The sequence below is a fragment of the Heteronotia binoei genome, chromosome 1 (genome assembly GCF_032191835.1).
Source record: "Heteronotia binoei isolate CCM8104 ecotype False Entrance Well chromosome 1, APGP_CSIRO_Hbin_v1, whole genome shotgun sequence".
NCBI lineage: Eukaryota > Metazoa > Chordata > Lepidosauria > Squamata > Gekkonidae > Heteronotia > Heteronotia binoei.
Genome location: NC_083223.1, coordinates 241,874,835 through 241,899,905, shown reverse-complemented (window position 1 = coordinate 241,899,905; position 25,071 = coordinate 241,874,835). Strand labels below are relative to the sequence as shown.

The 25,071-nt window shown below is 44.4% G+C and overlaps 1 protein-coding gene across 1 annotated transcript in view; it reads right to left on the bottom strand.

The window, feature by feature from the left end:
* The window catches only part of PINX1 (PIN2 (TERF1) interacting telomerase inhibitor 1), a 77,215-nt gene that overhangs the window by 2,445 nt on the left and 49,699 nt on the right, over window positions 1–25,071 (bottom strand). The window lies entirely within an intron of this gene.

The window sequence follows — 25,071 nt, the reverse complement described above, 5'->3', positions numbered from 1 at the left end:
GCCAGTCACAGTTCTCTCAGAACTCTCTCAGCCCACTTACCTTACAAGGTACCTGTTGTAGGGAAAGGAAGGGAAGGAGATTATAAGCCACTCTGCAACTCTTTAAGGTGGAGAAAAGGGGGGTATAAAAACCTACTCTTCTTCAGCAGCAGGTGTGCCAAAAGATCTTCTTGTGTAATCTGTAACACTTAGAAAAGGAAAATATCCTATGGGGACATGATCTAAGGAGCTGAAATTGAGTTTTGTCTCTCTACTGCATTTATACACAGTGTTAACCTAGGTTTTTTTTAAAGGGGGGGGGGTGGCTTCTGCCTATATTACTGGGTACATGACGGTAGGTATTTCAAGTACAGCTAATTTTGTACAATGTAAGGAGCCCCTTAGTCACAGTGGCTGGATGAAGGAAACTCTTTTATCCCTGGTTTCAATAGGGAAGGGGAGGACTCTTCCCTCTCTGAGCCATTTCCCCAATTCAAAGCCCTCCTCTCCAGCAGGCTACTTGAAGCCTCTCTGAGGGGAATATACTCTCAGATTCCTAATCCCCAAGATCCTCAGCTATTTTTTAAAAAAGTCTTAAATTTATTAAGTCTGCGTAAGTTGACACATAAATAGAAGCAGTTCTGAAGAGAGAAAAATATGTTAGAAGATGCAACAGGCACCCTCTTTGAAAAGGCCTGCGTTCTGGTGTGAGAATCTCTTGCCAGCCACTCACTGATTTTTACACATATCTACACAAAAATTGTTAACTTCAAAAATGCTTAGATTATTGGTACTACTTCTACAAAAATCAGGTTCACTGACTGAAAACTCTGGATGAATAATGGTACAGCCCTGATTCCAGAGCATTTATGTATAAATATCAGATTATTAGTGGAATATGAATTATTAGCAGCAGAAAGTACAAACACACAGATTCTTTGAGGATCTGGGTAGCCCATTTTCAAATTCCCACTCTTCCATGGAAGTTTGCTGAGTGACCTTGGTTTGATCACATAGTCTCAGCCTAACCTATCTCACAGGGCTGTGATGATAAAATGGAGAAGAGCATAATGTGATCTATGGTAAGCTTCCATTGGAAAGAAAAGTGAGATATAAATGGACTAGGCAGGGAAATAAATAAAACAGCAGGAACCCAAGTCTGAAAATCTGTATGATACAGAACCACTGATTGCCAAACTTCAGATAGCTGTGGAACACATTTTCCTTCACTAAATTGGTTTGACAACAAAGGGTGGTGGGATTGTAATATATAAGCCCCCTCCCTGCTTTCAGAAGTAACAACTGCCTGCTCTCAGGAGAAGCCCACCCACTGTGCTTCTGCATGAACTGCTGTTCAGAGTGAGCTTCTTGATTGGACAGAGGCCAGCTCAGAACAGAGACTCATATAAAGATCAATGCAACCTTTCCTGGAGGTGGGAGGAAATTTTGCTGCCTCTCTCCTTTGGAAGAAACTGCACGGTTGCAACACATCTGATGCTGAGGTGGGGCTGAACTACCTACTCCCAGGGCTGGCTGATTACCAATGGAGGCAAAGCTACAGGAATGAATCACGCAGAGATGCTGAAGGCAGCCTCTTTGAGTTGGAGCTTAGAGCTGAAAGGAGGCTTTAATCAAGTTGCCATGGCACGCAGGTCAGCATGACTGAATTAGGCCCCAGTGCTAGTGAGGGAGAATATGGGGGTTGGCATGATCAGTAGTGCAGTGAGAAGGTAGCTTCCTGGCAGGAAAGCACACAAAGGATTGAGTCTAACAGAACCCAAGTTATAGAATAAAATTAAAAGTCCAGCGACACCTTTAAGGCCAACAAAGTTTTAATTCAAGGTATAAGCTTTTACGTGCAAGCACACTTCTTCAGATAAAACACAAAGCCAAGTAACTTTGCGCTTGAGGGTTTCTGGGGGCATCTGAAAATCCCTGTGTCTGTCCTCCTTGGGAAGGCCTTTTCCTTTTCCAATGCGATACTTGTCCCGCTGAGTGTTCCCTAGCCCCATCAGAACTTGTCACTTCTTACAATGAGCACAATTTGCAGCAGCTGATGACATAAGCAAGCCAGAAGAACTTTATCAGATGGACATTGGTTTGTTGTGGGGGGGGGGGAGTGTCATGTAGAATGGGGTACTCAAATTATTCTGAGAGGCACTTTTAGATTTTCATTCACACAACAGGACTTGTTGTATCACCCAGGAAAAAAACATTTTGATGCCAGGATGTTTCTTTTAACATTCTCAAGTAATTCTGTCTCTTTGAATCCCATGATGCAAACTACTCTCTCCACACCACTTCCTCTAGGAGCCACCCCCCCCAGCTCTATCCTATCCACCTTTCTTTTTTGCCCCTTGCACCCTCAATCCTTCCCAATCCCCTAGTCTCTTTGCACCCCCAATTCCACTTTGGTTTTCCCATTTCTCTCTCTCTCTGCACCCTATCCACCCATCCCCCCTTTCTTCCTTCTCTCTGCCCCTTTTCTCTCCTCCTCCTCAATGGGACAGAAAGCAGTAGCACAAGGCAGGCCACAAGGTTTTCATTCTCACAGTCTGTAGCAGGGAACTAGGCTGCCGTGGGCAGGTGCAGCAAGACTTGCTATCTTCAAGAGATGGGAAAAAGGGAAAAAAAACTGGTGGCAGTTCTGCTACCTGCCTCTGAATCCAGGCAGAGGAAGCGCAATGCAGAATGTATGAGAGGGAGGTGGGCATTCTCCAATCCCTGTTTTGGAGGAGCAGGGAAGGGCTCCCAGATGTTACACAAAGAACGGAGGAAACACCACTAATAATAGGTATTTTGACACCCCCCCAACAGAGATGTACATTCTCTGGAAATTTTGAAGCTCTGGGGGGAAATCAGAAATTTGCGGGAAACTGAAATACATGAAATACTTATTTTCTTAATCAGGTTAAACTTGTGTTTAGGAACATAAATCGGCCAAATTTTGTGTGAGTTGGATGTCTGGGCTACCATGCCAGGTTGTTCCTGCTTGTGGCAGCTGCTGCAGAAGTGATATGCTCAGCCTCCCACCCAAAAAGAAAGGGAGGCAAGTGTGCACAATAACTGGCTAATTCTATACCTTGTTTTCCATAAGATAAGATAAATTTATTCTTATATCCCGCCCTCCCCCGCCAAAGGCGGGCTCAGGGCGGCTCACAGACATGGAAGACCATGATATAAATAAATACAATATAAAACAAACAATTTTAAAATACTATTCAGTTGCGATACAATTACATAGTTAATTAAATAGATAAAACAGGTGCTATAAAGTGCTATTGATCACAATCATGCACAAGATGGCTGGATGGCTACAGATCCATTTAGCCAGGTTCTGTCCCATGAAAATCTTCATACTGCATACAGATTTAGGACGTATTCTGAGAGAGCCAAACCTTGTCTTCTTAAGAAGCATTTCACTTTTTCAAGAAAAGGAAATATTTCACAGGATTCCCCTCACCCCGTCCAGGGTCTCCCTAAATGTCCAGCTTTTCCAGGCCTTCACATTTGTAAAGAGGAGAGGGGTTGGCCTTGACCCTCAATGGCCTCTATACTGTGTATACTTGGTATCGGGTAGAAATCGGCAGGGGAAAAGGGGTACATTTTATATTCCCATCCATCTCCTGAGAGCAGAAGCTCCATGACCCCCACCTTCCCAGACTTGTGGAACATGGGTCAGCAAGGTAGATAAAATAAGAACATAAGAGAAGCCATGTTAGATCAGGCCAATGGCCCATCCAGTCCAACACTCTGTGTCACACAGTGGCAAAAAAATTATATATATACATATATATATATATACACACACATACACATACACACACACTCTGTGGCTAATAGCCACCGATGGACCTCTGCTCCATATTTTTATCTAAACCCCTCTTGAAGGTGGCTATCCTTGTGGCCGCCACCACCTCCTGTGGCAGTGAATTCCACATGTTAATCACCCTTCGGGTGAAGAAGTACTTCCTTTTATCCGTTTTAACCTTTCTGCTCAGCAATTTCATCGAATGCCCATGAGTTCTTGTATTGTGAGAAAGGGAGGAAAAGTACTTATTTCTCTACTTTCTCCATCCCATGCATTATCTTGTAAACCTCTATCATGTCACCCTGCAGTCGACGTTTCTCCAAGCTAAAGAGTCCCAAGCGCCAATGCTTTTAAAAAAGGAAAGGAAAACAAAAGTTTTCCTGATCTAAATCAGATTTTAAAAATTTAAACCAGACTTATACTTTTAAAGGAAAATTGTGTGCATTTTAAGAACATAAGAGAAGCCATGTTGGATCAGGCCAACGGCCCATCCAGTCCAACACTCTGTGTCACACAGTGGCAAAAAATTTTATATACACACATACACTGTGGCTAATAGCCACTGATGGACCTGTGCTCCATATTTTTATCTAAACCCCTCTTGAAGGTGGCTATACTTGTGGCCGCCACCACCTCCTGTGGCAGTGAATTCCACATGTTAATCACCCTTTGGGTGAAGAAGTACTTCCTTTTATCCGTTTTAACCTGTCTGCTCAGCAATTTCATCGAATGCCCACGAGTTCTTGTATTGTGAGAAAGGGAGAAAAGTACTTCTTTCTCTACTTTCTCCATCCCATTTTGTATTGTTGTTACTTTTTAGTCTCCGGGTCAGCAAGACTAAGACTTCCCAAGATTGCCCTGTATGGTGAACTTTACACCGGCCATCGAAATAGAGGGGCACCAAATAAGAGGTACAAGGACTCCTTGAAGAAATCTCTTGGCAACCATCACCAGTGGTCTGACCTAGCCTCAGATCACAAAGCATGGAGGCACACCATCCACCAGGCTGTCTCTTCCTTTGAGAACGCACACACAGCTGGTCTTGAGGATAAAAGGAGATTGAGGAAGAATTGCACTGCTACAGCACCAACCCCAAATCAGACTTTTCCCTGCAGCCACTGTGGCCGGATCTGCCTGTCCCGCATTGGTCTTGTCAGCCACCAGCGAGCCTGCAGCAGACGTGGACTACTGCACCCTTCTTAAATCTTCGTTCGCGAAGTTAAGCCGAGAGAGATACTTTTTAGTGATGTTAGTATGGCCATTTTCTAGCTTTGCCTTGGTCTGTTGTTTTCCATGGAATAATGTTTGTAGTTCTGGTCACTACATCTCCCAAAGGCCATTGCGGAGCTGGAAAAAGTACACAGGAGGGCAACCAAGATGACTGGAGGTTGGAGCACCTTCCCTATGAGGAAAGGCTGAAGTCTGGGACTTCTCAACATGACAGAGATTTATAGAATTAGGCATGGGATGGAGAGAGTTAACAAAGACAAATTTTTCTTCCTTTCCCAAAATGCTAGAACTCAGATGGGGGTGTGGGAGAAGGAGGAGATTGGATTTATACTACCCGAAGGAAATACCAGATTACAATCTCCTTTCTCTTCCCCTCCCCACAACAGACACCCTGTGAAGTGGATGGGGCTGAGAGAGCTCTCCAAGAACTGCTCTTGAGCTGAACAGCTTGGAAATCAAACCCGGTTCTCCCAGATAGGAGCTTGTGCACTCAACCACTACACCAAACTGGCTCTCTCTAGAAGGACAGAAGATTCAGGATGTACAGAAGGAAATACTTCTTTACATAGAGAGTGACTAAAATGTGGAATTTGCTACCAGAGGATATAGTGAAGGCCACAAGAACACAAAGCTTTAAAAGCAGATTAGACAGATTCATGGAGGATAAGTCTATCAATGGCTATGGTGAGCATAGAAGAAGATGATATTGGATTTATATCCCGCCCTCCACTCCAAAGAGTCTCAGAGCGGCTCACAATCTCCTTTACCTTCCTCCCCCACAACAGACACCCTATGAGGTGGGTGGGGCTGGAGAGGGCTCTCACAGCAGCTGCCCTTTCAAGGACAACCTCTGCCAGAGCTAGGGCTGACCCAAGGCCATGCTAGCAGGTGCAAGTGTAGGAGTGGGAAATCAAACCTGGTTCTCCCAGATAAGAGTCCGCACACTTAACCACTACACCAAACTGGCTCTCCTCCACATTCCTCCACATTCAAAGGCAGTCAACTTCCGAGTCCCAGAGCCAGGAGGCAACATGAGGGGAAGGTCTCAACCTCTGTGCCCTGCTGTTGGCCCTCCAGAGAAACTGGTTGGCCACTGTGTGAGACAGGATGCTGGACTAGATGGACCACTGGTCTGATCCAGCAGGGCTCTTCTCATGTTCTTGTACTCTTACACCAGACTTTCAGAGTGCACATTCTGGATTGCGGAGTGGATAGGGGTGGCAGAGAAGGACATTTTGGCCCATCTTTGTGCATTTGTTGTCCTTCCAACCTCAGAATAACTGACACCACATTTTACACAGTGATGGATGTCTTCTCCCCCTCAACCCACCAATTACTTCAACAACCAAGGCCTGTTCCACCATAGATAAGCTGCCTTTACAAACTTTTTTTTGTTTAACTACCTTTGTGAATTTCTCCCATCAACAAGGTAATGGTGGTAATTGAGTGTGGCTGAAGGAGGTATGGCAAGAGAAAATTAAACAGAAGTATACCTGGATTTAATTACTTTCAACCTAACAGGAGACATATACAAACTCTGTCTCTGCCCTGAACAGAGTGGAGTTCAGAGAAACCCATGATGCCTGAAAGCAAGAATGCTGGCCAGAAACTCTGGTATCGATAGGAATTTTAATAACCACGGGCTGCTGAACAAGAAGCCAGCGGGGCATGGAGACAGGTAAACGCTGTGTCAGGCCCATATCAAAACTCACACATTCAATTCTGGGGCACTCAGAGAGAGCCATTAATCACCTGACAAATACAGGTAGATGCCAGGAACACTCCCCACCTCCTCGCATGACAGACCTCTTCAGGAAGTCACGGAAAAGCAGGCAGAACTGAGGACACCCATTCTGAAACAGACTCCCAAACCAGCCACCCCAAGGGCCATCTTGCTTTCAAACTGGCTGCTATGGCTATTGGAAGTTGGGGAGGAGACACTACTGTGCTGTTGCTGCCAAGAGGCAACCAAAAGTCCTTCACAGTGACCGTTGGAAGCAGGGTCAACACTGCACAGAAGTTTGGCTGCTGAACAGCCAGCAAACACTCCTTGATGTCAGTGCCCCTCCACCCACAGCTTCTAATCTCAGATACCTGGATATAGAGCTCTCCCCTATCACTGCTTAGCAATCTTTTGGACTGCTTTTCTGGCAACTCAGATCCATCTAAGACAATTATATCCTTCTAGTCGTCAAGGCAGGCACCTGAGATGGCTGACAAACAAAAGTTTAGAACTAAAACTCAGTATAACACTGCCCCACCCCAGTCTCATAAGACAACAAATGAGCTCGATAACAATTGTAAATCCATGAGGCAGAATAAAATGGATTGCTAAAAAGCTTAACACTCAATACAATTCAGTAAACCTCAGAGGAAGGAGATTAAACTAAAACCGGACAGTCAGAATAGTGCAGTGGTTAGAGTGCAAAACTGGGATCCAGTCCCCACTCTGCTGTGGAAATTCACTGGGTGAATTTAGGCCAGTCAAACTCTCTTAGCCTAACCTACCTTGCAGGGTTGTTGAGGATAAAACAGAGGAGGGGACAGCATCTTTGGAAGCCATAGCCCCACTGCGGAGAAAAGTGAGGTATAACCATCTAAATGAATAAAACCCCAGAAAAAGAAAAATGTTCTTGCTTGGTGTTGAAAACAAACAGATTTGGTACCAAGAGAAGCACTGTCTTGAAGAGAACGTTCCCCTAGCATGCAAGGAGAGAAGTGACAGTGGGAATTACAAGAATTAGGGAGGCCTTTGTACAACTGGAAATGATCCATTGGGCCAGTGAGTTCCAGTATCCTACTCAGAAGCCAATATTTATATGATGACAGAATCAGAAAGCCATCTATGAAAAAAGAAAATATATGAATAGATTTTAGGAACTCAGTGATTTGACGTACAGAGGAAATCTATTTCTGCATCTGCTCTAGACACTTTCCAGACTGTGAATAAAAGAAAACTATTATAAAATCCTATGCGAATGGAAATTTGACTCCTGACAAGCCACAATAGATCTATAAATTGACTAGTCAAACTGTCCAAAGAGCACCAGCATTGATGTGGCCAACTCTAGACACATATGTTGAATTGCTTATACCTTACGAATTATTGGGCAGATACAATCTGATATATCAAATGTATTATTAAGGGTGTAATTCTACAAAGTCCAGGAGTTATTCCTTAAAAATGATCAGTGTGTGCACCGAAACACAGGAGTTACGCTTGGAGGAGAACATGCTTATAGCAGCAAAAATCCAAGGAATTTCAATAGCAAACAGAAGATTCCACTTAATAACTGGAGGCAGATAACCTATATTAGTAAACTTAAATTGTAGGTAATGCCCTTTGTGACAGTAAGAGTTTCAGGAAACTCTTTTGTTAGCTATGGAGTAACTCAACATGAATTAAGTAGCAGTGGAATGCTTTTGCTCTGGTAAAATAATATGAATTACAGCACCTTCAGGTGAATTTTTGTTTGTTTCAGAAAGTCTGTGAGTTGGACACAGCCAACTTTTTCATGCAATCTCACTCAAATTCCCTTACTGTGGCTGCCATCCCACATGGGTTTTGTCCCTGCAGGTCCCAAGACCCTCAGCATACCCTTTTTGGTGATCCAAGTGAATACCATCCTCCCTGTTCATCTGTGGAAAAGCTGGCTGGACTCAAATCCCATGACTGTTTTGTAAATGTGCAAACTCCTGCTTTGGCTTTACATATTTCAAAATGCATTTGTCTACCTCAACAAACACCTGCGACCCACACTAAAACATCCCAGGCAACCAGAGGCAGCCTGCCAAAGATAACGGCTGGTTATTTCAACCCAATGTACTTTCTCCTGCACATTGTAGGTCTGTCCTCAGATTTGTCTTCTTGGCTTTCTCCTTCTGTCGTGTTTCTCTGAGTTACTCTCTCTTCCATCCCTTATTCTCCACACTGCACCTGCTACTTTCCTTTATTATTTTCTTATTTCCCCTGTCCAAAGTCTATCTTCCATCTTTCCTTTGGCTTTTCCTTTATAGGATCTGAGCAGCAAATGGCAGCCAGAGGCCCTTTTGCTCACCTTATGTCTCTGTGACATCAGGGAAATTCACCCAAATCACTGCCAGAGGCTTCTTCTGCACAGCCAAAAGATTTCTGACTGTATTACAATAAAAATGTAAGCAGGGAGATGTGGGTTCAAATTCTCACTCAGAAGCAAAGCTCACCTTTGTCAGTCATCAGTTCTCACTCCAACAAAACTTATAGGGTTGATGTTAGATAAAACTGAGGGCAGGGGAAACTATGTACATCTCCATGAGCATTTTGAAGGAAGGGCAAGATTCAAATCTAAGTAAATAAAAGTAAATAGGAGTTTTTGCAAAGCTCAAAGGAAACAGATTCCAGCATCTCTGCTAGGCTTCCTGTTTCATGCATTATCCGTTTCTGTATGAGTTACTGTTCTGGACATGCTTCCTTTGAGGACAGCTAGTTCTGCCATCTCTCTGTATCAGAGTGGCTGAATGAACCAGTAACACCTAATGGCAGGGAGGTGACAGAATGACCTGCCCTTTGTGAAGGATGACTGGAAGATCACAAAGCCAGATCTGAGAATTCATGCAAACACAGAGTGAATAGCTTCTTCTGTGCCTGGGTGCTTCAGCTTCCAGGAGACTATAGTTTGTTTTTAGAGTTATTTTTTCACAACACACTAACCCACTTGAGATTTGCTGACATGTTTATTGTGGAGCAAGCCTCCATCAGATGTCTGGCATGTTATGAAAATAATATCGACATACATAAAGCTTGGGACTACGTGGTGGTGGTGGGGAAAGTGAGAGTGACTGTTTTGTAAAGTGAAATGAGTAGACACTCATCTCCCAGTGATGCATATCTTTTTTGCCTTTTGACTTGCAGTAGAGCAGATCAAGTCAAAGCATGACCTCCTAAGCACTTCAAAGACTGAAAAACCATCCTCCGGGCCAACACAATGAGTAACCTGTATGTAACTGTGCTGATTTAAAAAACTGAGCCACCATTTATGGGTTGGTTTTATACGTTTGAGTGGAGAAAGTCTCTCGGGAGTGGGCAACAGGTATTAGCCTAATTGTTAACAGTCATCTTGCTGTGTGGAACTGCATGGACCGCTTCCAGAAATGTGGAATTCTTGAGGCACCTGGGCTCTTGCCCTGAAAGAGAAGGATTCCCCTCCTGTCATAGTCTTCAAGATCATATCAGTGCTCTAATACGTAAGTAAAAATCCCATCCAATTGCTTTGCAATGAGTCAAGACTATTGGGCCACTGGGAGAGCCAGTTTGGTGTAGCGGTTAAGTGCGTGGACTCTTATCTGGGAGAACCGGGTTTGATTCCCCACTCCTCCACTTGCACCTGCTGGAATGGCCTTGGGTCAGCCATAGCTCTGGCAAAGGTTATCCTTGAAAGGGCAGCTCTCAGCCCCACCCACCTCACAGGGTGTCTGTTGTGGGGGGAGAAGATAAAGGAGATTGTAAGCCGCTCTGAGTCTCTGATTCAGAGAGAAGGGCGGGGTATAAATCTGCAATTCTTCTTCTTCAGCAATGTCTGATGCACAGCATCTCAGGCAAAGGAAGATCTTTCCCAACAGTCAAGATCCTTCACAAAAATTGACCTGGGCCTTTTTGCATGCAGAACACATACCTTACTGGTGACCTACAGCTGCCTCTTCCCCTGTAATTTATCATTTTAGGGTACAAATTGCAGTATAGTCTCCAGCTTGTGGAACATTCACAAACTACAGATATACCCATTTTTCCCATGATCTTGTGCAAGTGCAAGATTATACATCTATGCATGATTTTGCCTGGTTCTCCCTCCTTGTTTCGGCTCCCACCAACACATGGCAAATTGCTCAAGAGGGTGCTCCAATCTGCCACACTGGCCTTTCAGTGAATGCAGGAAAGTCTGCTTCTCTGAACTCCTTTGGTTTTCAGGAATGTCAGTCCAATCCATATTAGATTTTTTCAGACACAGAAGATACAGAGAGACAGAAATTGAAACACAAAATGTAGTTTTAAAAAGTGGATTTTTTTTAGGGTGGTATATTTCTAGGACCCGAGGGGGCTACATTGGGAGAAGCTATAGGAGGGACACCCCCCCCCCAAACTTGGCATCTTACTAAAAACAGAATACACCAAGTAAGAGTTATGCATTCTTTCCCCCCCACCCAGCTTTTTGATACATTAGCATTAACTCATTTCTCCCCAATCATTTGAAGACATGCCAGGGTTCAATGGTACAGCATCCGCCTTGCATGAAAAAAATCACAGGTTCAAATCCCTGGCATCCCCAATTGAAAGGGTCAGGTAGTAGTTGATGTGAAAGACCTCTACATGAAGATCAGAGTAAACTCTGATAGACCAATGGTCTCTGCCAAATATCTGGTGGTTTTTTTTTTAAATTGTTTTCTGTGATAGCACAGAGGCCTTCTCCCCTCCTCCTTCCCTTTATGGTCTAACTGTACCTTAGATAAACCTGCTATTTCTTAGCTTTTGCAGCACAACACTTGGTCATTTCTTCATCACTCTTTAAGGCAATACCTGCAGATCAATTATCTTCAGTACACACATTCACATGCGCCTGTTTTCTTCTCTATACAGATCTTCCCAGATATTCTTCTTTAACTCAACATTTTAAAAACTTCCAAAACATCTTAATCATTATTAAGGAATAAAATAACATCTTAATCATTATTAAGGAATAAGAAAACATCTGTTTCAAAAGAATAGGGGGAGGAGGATCCAAAACCAAAGCACAACCTCACCTCACTATCAAATCAAAGCTGAAAACAGCACAAGAAGCCCCAATCTAGCTAAGCACATGGTGGAAGCTGAGCGTGAGGTGTCAAGTTAGATTGTCAAGATAAAGCTGCTTGGAAAAAATGATGCCATAGTGGGCTTGGAAAAACCCTGGAGACGGAAAAGGATTCCAGCAGGGTTTATAAGAGGAAGCTGTGTCAACAAGAGAAGGGCTAGGCTTCTAAGAGATGAGGAAACCACGTTGCTTTTGAAACTTGTAATAATCGGCAACAGTGGGGAGTTTGGGCTGTGACATTCAGGGAAAGGATGGGGGAAAAGGAAAAAAATGTTACAAACTCTGCAATTGTAAATATCACTGCAGCTTGCATGTGCCTACAGATCTGCCTTTTCCCTTTTAAAAGGCAGATTTTTTTAAAAAAACAGCACAGATTTGTAGCTCAGGGGTGAAAAAAAATTGTAACTTTGTGCAGTGCAATCAATCCTGTCCCAAGGTAGAGACGGCAACAGGCATTTCCTGTTTTGCAGCTCAGGCGACTGAGAAGAGGCATGGCCCGAGAGAACATCCCAGAGATTGCCCTTAAAAGAAGAAGAAGAAGATGATATTGGATTTATATCCCGCCCTCCACTCCGAAGAGTCTCAGAGCGGCTCACAATCTCCTTTACCTTCCTCCCCCACAACAGACACCCTGTGAGGTGGGTGGGGCTGGAGAGGGCTCTCACAGCAGCTGCCCTTTCAAGGACAACCTCTGCCAGGGCTATGGCTGACCCAAGGCCATTCCAGCAGGTGCAAGTGGAGGAGTGGGGAATCAAACCCGGTTCTCCCAGATAAGAGTCCGCACACTTAACCACTACACCAAAGCCACCAGATTGGCTATAAGTACAGCAGGGAGGTTCATCCGTCAAATGCAAGATTGCATGCCAAGGGCTGGGAATTCCGGGAGCCAAGCCCTTGCCAATTCACCTGGCCTCGTCATTTCTCTTGGGTTGTGCAAGATGGATTTAAACGCTATCAGCCAGTGCAATGCTACCTCAAAAACAGGCAGCTTGGTGCATCAGCTTCTTCCCCTTTACAATGGATAGTACAACTTCCACTACAGAAGCAGGGGGAAATTTCTCCTTCTCCTTTAAGGGGGGAGGGGCTTCTGTGTTAGTACCAAAACTGTGTCACTTTGCATTCAAGGCAAGGACCAGCTCAGTCTTATGTTCTGCTCAACACATCTATATGCAGGTGGTGGTATACAGAACATGAACATCTCTGACTAGATCACAGCTGGAGGCTGATCTAGTTAAGCATTCTGTTTCTCACCTCTGCGTTTCTTAACCTTCCTCCCATAACTGGGATTCAGAAGAACATGGAGGATGAACACGGAGCTTCCATTTAACCAACAAGGACAGAACTATCCCTGGTCCATTCTGTCGAATACTCAGTTCAGACCTCTTATAGTAGAGAATTCCAACACAAGTTCTATTTTTATCCTGCTGTTCCCTGGATGGCACAGCTCCCCCCACCCCATTTATCCCCATAACACCCCTCTGAGGTGGTTAGACTGACAGATGACTGGTTCAGCGCCTCCACAGAGTTTTGAACCTGGGTCTCCCCAATCCAATCCCAACATTTATCCACTGGCCTCCTTTATATGCTGTGCAAACGAACAACCCCTCTTTCTCCCACAGGTTCCTGGCTGACCCTGAGACCTTGTATTGGACTGACATCCCATGACAGACACAAGTAGCTGCAGGAATCCACAGGCACTGCGAACTGTGAAATTTTGTTCTTAAAACAAATGAGAGCACTAGAGGGAGAAGAAAGACTCAGCACTTTCATGCTGTTGCCAAAAGGAAGTTGTAGCTACTGCCAGTATTCACACGGAGGTGGGGCTCAGCAGGGGAACCAGCAAGCCCCAACAAAGTGTGCAGTAAATCTGACCCAAGCTTTGCATCAAGACAGAAGGGCATGCTGGGACATGTAGTTCCCACGGGACACTCACCTCTGCAGAAGCAATGCCAATCCTGGGCAACAACTGAACTCTATCCTGCAATACTAACCTTGGCTGCCTCCAGCCAGAAAAGGTGACTCACTGACAGTTCGCATCCAGACGTCATGTCAGTCTTGATGGGTTCAGAATACTATGCCAGCCTGTGCCTTGGCCTGCTGCTTTATTCATTTTGAAACCCTCTACTATGAGCCACAGCACATGCCCTAGGCTCGAGGAATACCACATTTAAATTAAATATGCAAAATTATGCAAAAATGATTATGCATTCACCGGTTTCACTTCAAGTTGTTTCATACAAATGCCATGCCCTGGAGAACTAAGCAGATAAGAGACTGAGCTGTGGGCCAAGGAGTACCTTTTTCAGATCTTGTCTCGTCTCCTTCTTGTTCAGGGATGGTCAAACTTGCTTAACATAAGAACCACAAGACATGAATGTCAGGTGTTTGGGAGTCGCAAGATAAGGAAGGGAGGAAGGAAGGGAAATAGATGAGAGAGGGAGGAGGTGAGAGGGGTGGAAAGAAAGCAACTTTAACTTTAAATGAATTCTCTAAACTGCCAGCTGGCTTGGCAAAGTGATTTAAAGAGACAAATGCCCTCTCCAAGCAGGCTGGTAGGGCAGTGGGGGTTATGAGAGCCACAGAATATGTGTGAAAGAGACACATGTGGCTCCCAAGCTGCAGTTTGGCCACCTCTGCTCTAGTTCCCTAGATTGTAGTTGATAGAATGTCATATTAGAGCCTGAGACATCTAGGTTTGAATCTCTACTGCCTGGAAGCTCACAGGGGAACTGTGGGCTAGCCTTAGCCTAATCTACATCACAGGGCTGTTGTGAGGATAAAATGCAGAAGGGGAGAATAAGGTTGAAAGCTGCTCTCTGTCCTCACTGGGTTGAAAAGTGGGGTATAAATATATAAACTAATCAACTAGAAGGCCTTAGGAGAAGTACTCTCAGAGTCTGTCCTCAATCGTCAATATTTATCTATTTTTTAAACATTTTAAAACATTCATATGCAGCCTTTTCATCCAAAAAGTTAAAACACCAAAACATCTGATGAAGGGAACTTTCTCTCAAAAGCTTATACCCCAGAAAATCTTGTCAGTGAGGACAAAAAGTGGTATTCTGCCTTGAGCTCTTTGGGGAAATGCTGAGCAGCAGCAGCTCTCCGGCAGAGAAAGGTCTCCCCAATAACTGCTGTTTGAGATCTTGCACCTGTGGGTGCGAATGACTTCGTCTGGGAACACCTGTTTGCAAAACTGTGCTCTAACTACTGAGCCATGTATCCTATTCAGCATCTTGAGTTTGTCTGCTTTCATTTTGTCTGTTTCCATTTTAAAGGAACTTGTTAAGTCCTTTAGGTTGCATAAGTCAGACCCTGATAATACTGCAGCAATACCAGTCAAACATTTCAGCAACCAGAATTGGGAATGGGGACAGTGCCAGCTAGCAAGCCCCAGAGAGAGAAGACAGAAGCAGCACCAGAAGGGAGGGCACAGGCCGGAATATCAAATGACACCGAGGGAAGGGGCCTGTGGCTCAGGAGTAAAGCATCTGCTTGGCATGCAGGAGGCCCCAGGTTCAATCCCCAGCATCTTCAGTTAAAAGAACCAGGAGACAGCTGACTTTAGAGACCTCCTGAGACCCTGTCTGAGTAGACAGTACTGACCTTATTGAAGTATAAGGTAGCTTCATGTATTCAAAAAGTCAATTACTCATTAGCCTCATTTCATTGTAACTCATTCAGACCTGGCTTATCTCCTAATCCTTCCAGATAACCAAATGAGTGTAACAAATGTACACACAACATATGTACTACTTTATACACAAGTAAGTCTGCATAATATACAGAGATGTTATAATTGCAGTCTTTAAAATATCTAGATACATTCACATGTACAGAGCCCTGTCTATGTACCCATCATTCTCTGTAAACCCACAAGGTTGAGAAACTTAGGGGTTTTTTAAAAAAAAGTTGGAGAAATTGGGCTATACAGATAATCACTGGTTGCATATTTTCAACGACTTCTGCTGAGAACTAATTTTAATTTCAGAATAGTTAAGAATCTGAAAACCCAACAACCCTAGATGGCATGAGTCAAAAATATGTTGTTTGAATGGGTTACTTTAATGGCCTTCTAAACTGTGCTCCAGGTGAACCTTATGTGGGGGCTCCTTGGTGAGAAGATCTGTAATGGACAAGCAGCTCCCCAAAAGAAGAACTCACCTGCCCAGGTCCCCTAACATATGTAGTCTCTAGAGAATCTTGGGTATGTTACAGAGAAGACTCCCAGCACACTTCAGGCTCCAAGCCTGGCTAGTGGCCCCATAAGTCTCTGCAACACCTGAAATCCCATGAGAGTCGCTCAGGGATTCCTCTGCATGTAGCCTGGTGCAGGAAGTATTCTGCAAGCTTAAAAGAGACAAGCTTCCAATATGCCAGGGTTCCCATCAATACTCCCTCTAAGCTGCGGAGTCTTGTGAGCAAAAACTCTACTTCGTGAGCTCCTGGAATTAAGGTTGCTCTGGGACCATTTTTCCTGAGTTAAGACAAAAATGTGTGAGCAGGAGGCTAAAAAATTGTGAGCTAGCTCACACTAACTCAACTTAGAGGGAACACTGGTTTCCACGTAGAGCCTGTGATCTCTGTTGTTTCTAGCACATATTTGATAGAGATCACTGCAGCATTTGGCAAACTGTGGCAATGCCTCCCTGAAACAGGTGCTTTTCGCATTTGCAGGAAAGCTGGATGAGGAATCAAATGAAGGAGCTGATACAAGCAATGGGGCTATGATGTGCTGAAGGGCAATAAATGTTGGCACAAGGGAACTGCTGGAACAGGATGGGAAGAATGCACTTCAGCTATTGCATCATTCCTTAGCCACAGGCGATGCAGAGCAAGCCAGGCTAGCAAGCCCTAGAGAGAAGAGATGGGGAAGCGTCAGAGGGGAGAACAGAGGTAGGAACATCGGAGCACATCAAGGAAAGAGTCAATTAGTCATTAGCATCATTTCCTTTTACCTCATTCAAAGCTGGCTCAGCAATCTCACCATATTCAACTCCTGGCTGCGCTATCAACAGAGTCCTGAATACGAGCGGTGGCATTAGCAGTTGGGGCAGCCAACTGCTCAATTGTACCCACATTGGGGTCCTGTTTCAGGTTCAACTGTCCTCACAGACAGACTTGTCCCTGTGAGAACATGAAAGAAAAAGAATGAATTGCTGTAATAGCACCTAATAAACTTTTAAAACACCAATTCACATATGTTTATTATTTTTTTTTCTCCAAATATATTCTCATAATACAAGGCTATACCACTATGGAATCTTTCAGCAACACTCTGGAAAAAATTTATTCTGGAGGGTGCCTTGCTTCGAAATAATTATTTTCGGTAATTGAGACACAGGTTTTTGGTGGGCATTTAAACGATGCCTTCGTCCCTGAGGGTCCACTGAGGAAGATACTTTGGAACAGGCTTAGTACCTAGGAATCCTGTGTGGACTTTTGCTCCCTATAGTGATGTAATGTACTTAAGTGCTTTGTAAACCTTGTGATGTTTCTACATCCAGTGGGATTTAGGTTTTGTATACTTGAATGACTGTATTATGAGAAAAGATTTGGAGAAAAAAATAATAAGCACACCTGAATTGGTGTTAAAAAGTTTATTAGGTGCTCTTACAGCAATTCATTCTTTTTCTTTTGTCCCTATGAGAAGCAGAGCCTTGTGTGTTATGGCCCCAGAGTTTAGGAACATTATTCTATAAGGATGCTTGCTTAAGCCTGGTGTAGTGGTTAAGAGCAGCAGACTCTAATCTAGAGAACCAGGTTTGATTCTCCACCCCTCCACATGAATCCTGCTGGCTGACTCTGGGCCAGTCAGTTTTCTCAAAACTCTCTAGTCCCATCTGCTTCACAAGGTGCCTGCTGTGGGGAAAGGAAGAGAAGGTGACTAAGCTGCTTTGAGACTCCTTAGGGCGGAGCAAAGTGGGGTATTAGAAACTCTGCTCCTTGCTTAATTCCCCTTCCTGTGTGCTGTGCAAATAAGGAAAGACAGTTGTGATCCTTTGTGCTTTTGTAAATTATCCTTTTTGGATGGGTTATAACAGCAAAAATACTAAGACTTAGATTGTAATGGTTTTTTCTTTAAACTTTTACAGTTTGCTTTGTGAACAACAGCTAAAGAGCAAAACAAGTTTTGTAAGACAAGTGGACACTAAATCAAAGTCTCCCTTTGTGTGCCAGAAGAATTCCATACCACTGCCTTCTTCACTTATACTCTGGGGACCCTCTGCAAGACTTCCCTAAGGAAGAATCATCCCCAGTGAAGTTATGGAAGGCCCCCTTCTTCTCTGTTTTGCTTTCTGGGCATAGCAGCATGAAGGGAAGAATAATGCTCCAGGGAACAGACACAAATGTTCACATGAAGAGCATAGGAAACAGGGCTGGCCTTTTTCTCTGAACTGATTCTCCTGCCCCCTCCCTCATGTGAAGGCAGTTTACACTTTTTACTGGAAGTTACTGAACAATACGTCACTCAGGGAAGAAATACCAAGAAATGCATGCAGGAACCAGCATGACTCAAAAGCTCACTTTCAAGATTTTAAGCTCCCACTTGTTGCACTGAGAAGCAGCTTGGTGAAGAACGTAGGTGAAGATGTCACACCTCCTCGCTATCGCAAGGCTCACTTGAATAGCTTTGGATAAATCACTCTCTCAGTTAATCTGAATGCTCAGGGCTGTTTTTAAGGATAACCCCCGTTGTAAGGATATCCTGAAACACAATAACTCCATGGATGTGACCTTGAGCTCTTTGGAGGAAGGACCAGGTACAAATGTGATAAATACATAACATGCAAACAAGTGCTTAATGGAGAAATGAAATCCTTGCAAGTGGGTTTAGGGTTTACAGGCCCGTCTCTCTCCCTTTCATCTTGCCTGTTTAGCATCAAGCATTACTTAAAATTCCCAAACACAACAGAGACGATAGTCCCTCTGAGCACATACAGAGTGCAGCTCATCCTGCATGCTTAGAATTAGGCAGTCACCACATCCCAGCTCAGTCTGAACCATTATGCCCCTCTGTGATAAGACTGTCCAACTGACATAGCTTATGGTGGCATGTCTGTACTACAGCTACACTTTAGGTATTCTTCCATACCTGACCTGCTCGTTTTCATTTAGATATCATTTTCACTTAGATACCCCTCTGTTTAAATATCAGCGTCCACAGAATACTTAAGTGGGAAGAAAACTGCATGGTTTCCTGAAGAAGATCTGCCAAGGCCTTCCAAAGGGCAAGATTTCTATGTCTTTAAAAGAAAAATAGTGACTTTAAAAGGGAAATTACACAGATCCATATAAGACCGGTCCATTAGTGGCTGCTAGCTATAATGGCTAAGTAGAGCCTCCTATTCAGAGGCAGTATATTTATTGATAACAGTTGTGGGGGGCACAGACTTTGGCCTCTGTGTTTATTCATTTACTTTCTATCCTGACCTCCCCGCGGACCGGTTTGGGTGAGTTATGACATAAAACCATAATAATAATAAGACTAAAACTTTAAAAATATTACATCCAATCAAAAGGCAAGATGGCTTCTACTTGTGGGTCTTACAGGGGCACCTGGTTGGCTACTGCAGGGGAAACAGGACACTCTAGACCAGACATCAGGGCTCGCATAGCCTGAACAGAAAGTAATATCCAAAGCTACCTGTGAGAGGAATAACTTACACAAAAATTGTTCCAAAACTGCAAAAAAAGCAAATATGAACAAACTGAAATTTTGTCCCCTCTTTTTTGGTTTAGCTACTCAGAGAAAGGGTCACTCCTGGGGGTGGGGAGAGAGAGGAAGATGCAGACACAAATATGTTTGGAAATTATATTTTGTGGCAATCAGTGCTCAAGTAACCAAGGCATTCCTCATGACAGTCAGAGAACCTGCATCAGGAGGGAGGAAGACAGGAGCTTGAAGGGTCTCCCATACTTCCCAAGATATCCTGAGGCACAGGGAAGGATGGAAGGGGGAGGAAGATTACAAGTGTAACTCTGGTTCATGAACTGAGTCACATCACTCAAGATCATTCCAGAAGGCAAGCATTAAATCCAGTTCTTTCTACCCCCCCCCCCCCCTTTAACAAAATGCCAGAAGTGATCAAAGATTCAGACCTCTGGGAAGGAAGCCAAATTGCACCCAGCAGCCCATAAATTATCCCAAGGTGAAGCAGGCTCCTTGAGGCAAGGAACAAGCAATGGTGTTCAACAATGAACAGACACCAGATTATTTGGTTGGGAGAAGCGTTGGTAGCCTAAATGCAGCTGTGATTTTGTTAGAAAAGGGCCCCAGGAAACCCACTTACCCCAATTTACAGTTCCAAGCCCCAGACTCAGTGGGGGGGGGGCTGCTGTGGCGATGGCAGTGAGAGCGGCAGTGGTGGTGAGGAGGGCAGTAGTGTTGACCATGGTGCTGAGGACGCCGGCAGCAGGCCGTTCCTCTCAGGAGGCTCCAGAGATGTGGCCCACTCTGCCCCATGCCAGGGAAGGAGGTGGAACCACTGGAGGAAGAAGATGTGCAGAGGTGTGGCCTATGGGGGAAGCAGGCAGAGGTTTCTCCACCCCTGCTTGAGTGGCCTATGGCCCATCGAGCACCTGGATGGGCCAGGGAGATGCAGGAGAAAGGTGATGAGGATGAGCCTGGAACAAGGCCCCTGAGCCTCTGGGCCAATGGCTAGGGAGGGGGATAGAGACAGGGGGAAGCAGGTGGGGATATAAGGAGGGTTCAAATGTCAGGTGAGGAAGGAAGGTGGGTGGCTGACCTCCAGGTTGCACATAAGGAGTCAGTCAGCCAGCCAGGGAAGAGGAGACAGGTGAACTAAATCCCCTCCTCTCCTGTTCTGAGGCCCCTCCCAACAGGGCACTGGCAAGGCGGTGTTTCCCAGTGAGCCTTGGCGGGGCATAACAATGTGGACAAGGGTGACCCAGTAGATGTTGTTTACCTAGACTTCCAGAAAGCTTTTGAAATTTTGGATAAGCATATAGAGCAGAGGTCCATGAGTGGCTATTAGCCACAATATATAGATGGAACACTGTGTCTGGGGCAGTGAGGCTGTGTAGTCTGACTCTTGGTGCTTGCGGGGGTGGGGAGGGAGACAGTGGGAGGTTTTCTGGAGTCTGGCCCTACTAGTGGACCTCCTGATGGCCCCTGGGTTTTGGCCACTGTGTGCCACAGAATGTTAGACTGGTGAGCCACCAGCCTGATCCAACATGGCTTCTCTAATGTTCTTAAAGATCAAAAGTATGCACTCAGTGAGGAGGTAAGTTCTTAATGACTTTTTTGAGGGCGCATTCAGTTATCAGGGGCTTAAACCATGCTGCAGAAGCTGGCCCCAGGAACTGTGCAGTTCTGTGCTGGAGAAGCTGACCCTTGGACGTGCTGCGCTGCAGCTAGCAGACTGCTCCCTGCAATACAGCAGCTTCTGGGTCTGGCTTCTCCTGCAGCCCAGTTTAAACTAGGCTGCATGAGAAGCCAGCCCCAAGCTGAGCCAGCAGGAACAATCTGCTCCCCCCACTCCCCATAGCTGAATCTTGGGCTGTCTTCTGAAGTCCTTTTAAACTTAGGTATATTTCCAGGTTAGGTAGGTCTGAATGCACACCCCTAGCTGTTACCTGGAATATTTTTCTTCCAACATGCCAGAAACCCATCCACAGAAACAATCTTGTGGCCAAAGTAATTTAACGTGGGGCTGTTCTTATAAGAATTTTTCACAACATAATTTCCTTCACAGGCTTTGATTTAAGTACAAGTCTGACCTAAGTAAAGGAGACACACATACAAAAAAACCCCGCTTTCCCTTATGGGAAACATCTTGAAGAAACAAACTGAGAGACCTATTAAATTTACACTGTTTAAACTAAAATATACACTCAAAATGTTTTCTTTTTTGCCCAAGCTGTTATCAGAAATTTTCACAGGCTGGGGCGGGGGGGGGGGGGGAACCCTGTTTCCTAAACAAGGAGTGACCCACTTTCGCCTCTCTGGCCACACAAGTTGTGCGGGAGAAGACTCCTGTCCCGCAGACATTTCGGGCCCCTGTTTGAAGTCCAGGCAGTCGGGAGATGGTCAGTTTACGTCTCTTGATCCGAGGACAGGAAGAGGATGCACTCTCAGCAGCCATGTGCTCTGCTGAGATAAGCACAAAGAGTTCTGTCCTGGGAGCCTTATCGGCTTTTCCGGCTACTCTCTAGCACAGCCACCACACCAAGACTGGCAAGGAAAGCTTTAACTCATTCTTGGGGGCGGGGAGATTATTAGAACACAGGAATAAAAAAGGAAAATAGCTTTCTTTTCTTTTTTTTAAAGAGGGCTTTGGAGTTTCTTGTAACTGCCTGTGTAAACAGAGGAGACATTCCTCTCCCACAAGTCCAATGCTCTGCCCCCTAGGTTGAGCACATTCAGGGAAGAGTTGTGGATCAGTGGTGGACCATCTTGCTTTGCTTGTAGACCTCAGGTTCAATCCTTGATATTTCCCAGTTTAAAGGATCAGGTGGAAGGTGATTTCGACCTGACCTGGATGTTCCAGGCTATCTCACCAGGCTAAGCAGCTTCAGCCCTGGTGAGTGTTTAGATGAGAGACCATCCAGGAAGTCCAGGGTTGCTATGCAGAGGCAGCAATGGCAAACCACCACTGACTGTCTCTTGCCTTGAAAACCCTGTGGGGTTACCATAAGTTGACTGTGATTTGACGGCACTTTCCATGCACAGGTGATTTGCCAAACTCCAACTCCGATCACAAACAGATGCTGCCAGTCAGAGTAGACAATTCTTGACCTTGGTGGAACAGCACTCTGACTCTGATCCAGCTCTCTAAGGTCCCATGGTTAACAATGCTGTTCCTGAACCACCCTGGCCTCTTCTCATCCTCCACTGCCTTCTGTCCCTCTCATGCTCCAATCACCATTCCATTAATGCCCAACTTGCAATCAGGTGCATAGAATTCTCCAGCAACCTAAGGAAAAACTCTGCTGCAAACCAGAGATCATGCCAAATTTATCATTGTTTTATAAAGCACAGTGTACATCAGACTCAATGAAGCCTTTTTCTCTCTATGCTCCTCATGTGCTCTTTGCTGCCACACATGGTCAGAGAGTGGTACTACAGCTATTAACCCTGCAGTGATCAGGTGATCTATAGTGCCCAACTATAGCGCCCAATGATATTTCAATTGGTTCTTTAAAGCTTCTCACTCTGAATCACCAGTCTGAGCAACCTTCCTTTCAGTGAAGAGCTCTCTGCTTCATGAGATTCCAGTTCCCCTTCTAACTGACTCAGCGGTCCAATTATTCATCAGGTCACCTGAATGCCAAGTTTGTCTGCCTTATTACATTTCCTTCGGAACACCAGCCTTGTAGTTCTTCAAGGACTAGTATCCTGCTTCTATACTGGAAGGGATCCTCCCAGTGGTGAGCCCATATTTATAATATACTTTAAGTTTAGCTGTCCTTTGTTACGGTTCAAAAGCTTAAACTGGTATGCAGTGTCAAAGATGCCTTCAAATAATGGTGGGCTATTAGGAATCACTCTGTGTAGCACCTTCCCTACTCAACCCAGGGTTTTTCTACAGGCCCAGTCTAGCTAAGATACCACTAGTATGTTCCTGCACAACCTTCAAGAAAAGACCAAAAATGTTCAAGCGCACATTCCATCTGGCAAATCAGGTCCACAAGGGCACCTGCAGAGATGTTCTCCATGCTTTTGCTATAACGTTAGAGTTGTCTTTCCCTGGAGATCTGCAAAAGCCTAAGAGAAGGATGGAGTAGAATTATCACCCTATTATCTGCACTCTTGCTTGCAATAACAAATCAGAAGCCCAGCTAAATGAATACACTTTCCCTGACAAGTTGGCATTAAAATTGCTACCACTATTAGAGAAAAAAAGAGGAAGCAAAAGGGCTGCATTCTCTGGATGAGAGATCTCATCGTTAGAAGAAGGAAGCCAGCCAAGGAGACAGTGGGGCCCTTGGATGACCAAAGGGCAGGGGTGGAATTCTAGCAGGAGCTCCTTTGCATATTAGGCCACACCCCCTGATGTAGCCAATCTCCCAAGAACTTACAGTAGGCCCTGTAAGAGCCCTTACAAGCTCTTGGAGGATTGGCTACATCAGGGGTGTGTGGCCTAATATGCAAAGGAGGTCCTGCTAGAATTCTACCCCTACCAAGGGGTAAAAGGACTTCTGAAGGACGATAGGGAAATGGCTGAGAAGCTGAATGCATTTTTTGCCTCCGTCTTCACTGTGGAAGATGAGAAGTGTTTGTCCACTCTGGAACTACTGATTTCGGGAGGGGTGTTGAAAGACCTGAGTCAGATTGAGGTGATGAGAGAAGTCCTATGACTGATAGACAATTTAAAAACTGATAAGTCACCAGGCCCGGATGGCATACATCCAAGAGTTCTGAAAGAACTTAAAGGTGAACGTGGATCTCCTGACAAAAATATTTAATCTTTCATTGAATTCTGCCTTCATTCCTGAGGAATGGAAGGTAGCAAATATCACCCCCATCTTTAAAAAGGGTTCCAGAGGAGATCCAGGAAATTACAGGCAAGTCAATCTGACTTCAATACCGGGAAAGTTGGTGGAAACCATTATTAAAGAGAGAATTAGTAGGTACATTGATGAATAAAAGTTATTTTTTTTTTTTTTTTTTTTATGTCCAAAAACTTTTTTTATTGAATTTAGTAAACATACAAATAAAGCAATCAATGACTGTATCTGCAATCATTCTTTGTGTATAAGCATAGCATACCAGCAGAAAACAGAATATATATATATACACAAAATACAAACAAAACAACACATACATACATTCACACATACATACATACTTGGCAGCTGAATTAAAAAATAAGTACTCTGTCCATATGTTAATTACATCAAATTAATAATGTCATAATATCTACCAGGAATACATGTACGCATCTGATCTACAGGACTAAAAGAAAATTTAAGAAATGGAAGCCACTTGTACATCAGAGAATCGTTACCTTCTGAATTATTTATGTTGCATAAACTATCTGCTATCTTGTCCATAGCATAGACCTCCCAGATTTTAGCATACCAGGCTTTAACTGGAGGAATATTGGGAGATTTCCAAAATTGGGCTAACACCATTTTAGCAGCAGCTAGTAAAAGGGATATCAGGGATTTATTGAGAGAAGTAATAGAAATACCTTTCCAACAGTCAAGCAAAATGAGTTCCAATCTTAAGGGTAAACTATAGCCCGTGATATCCTTGAT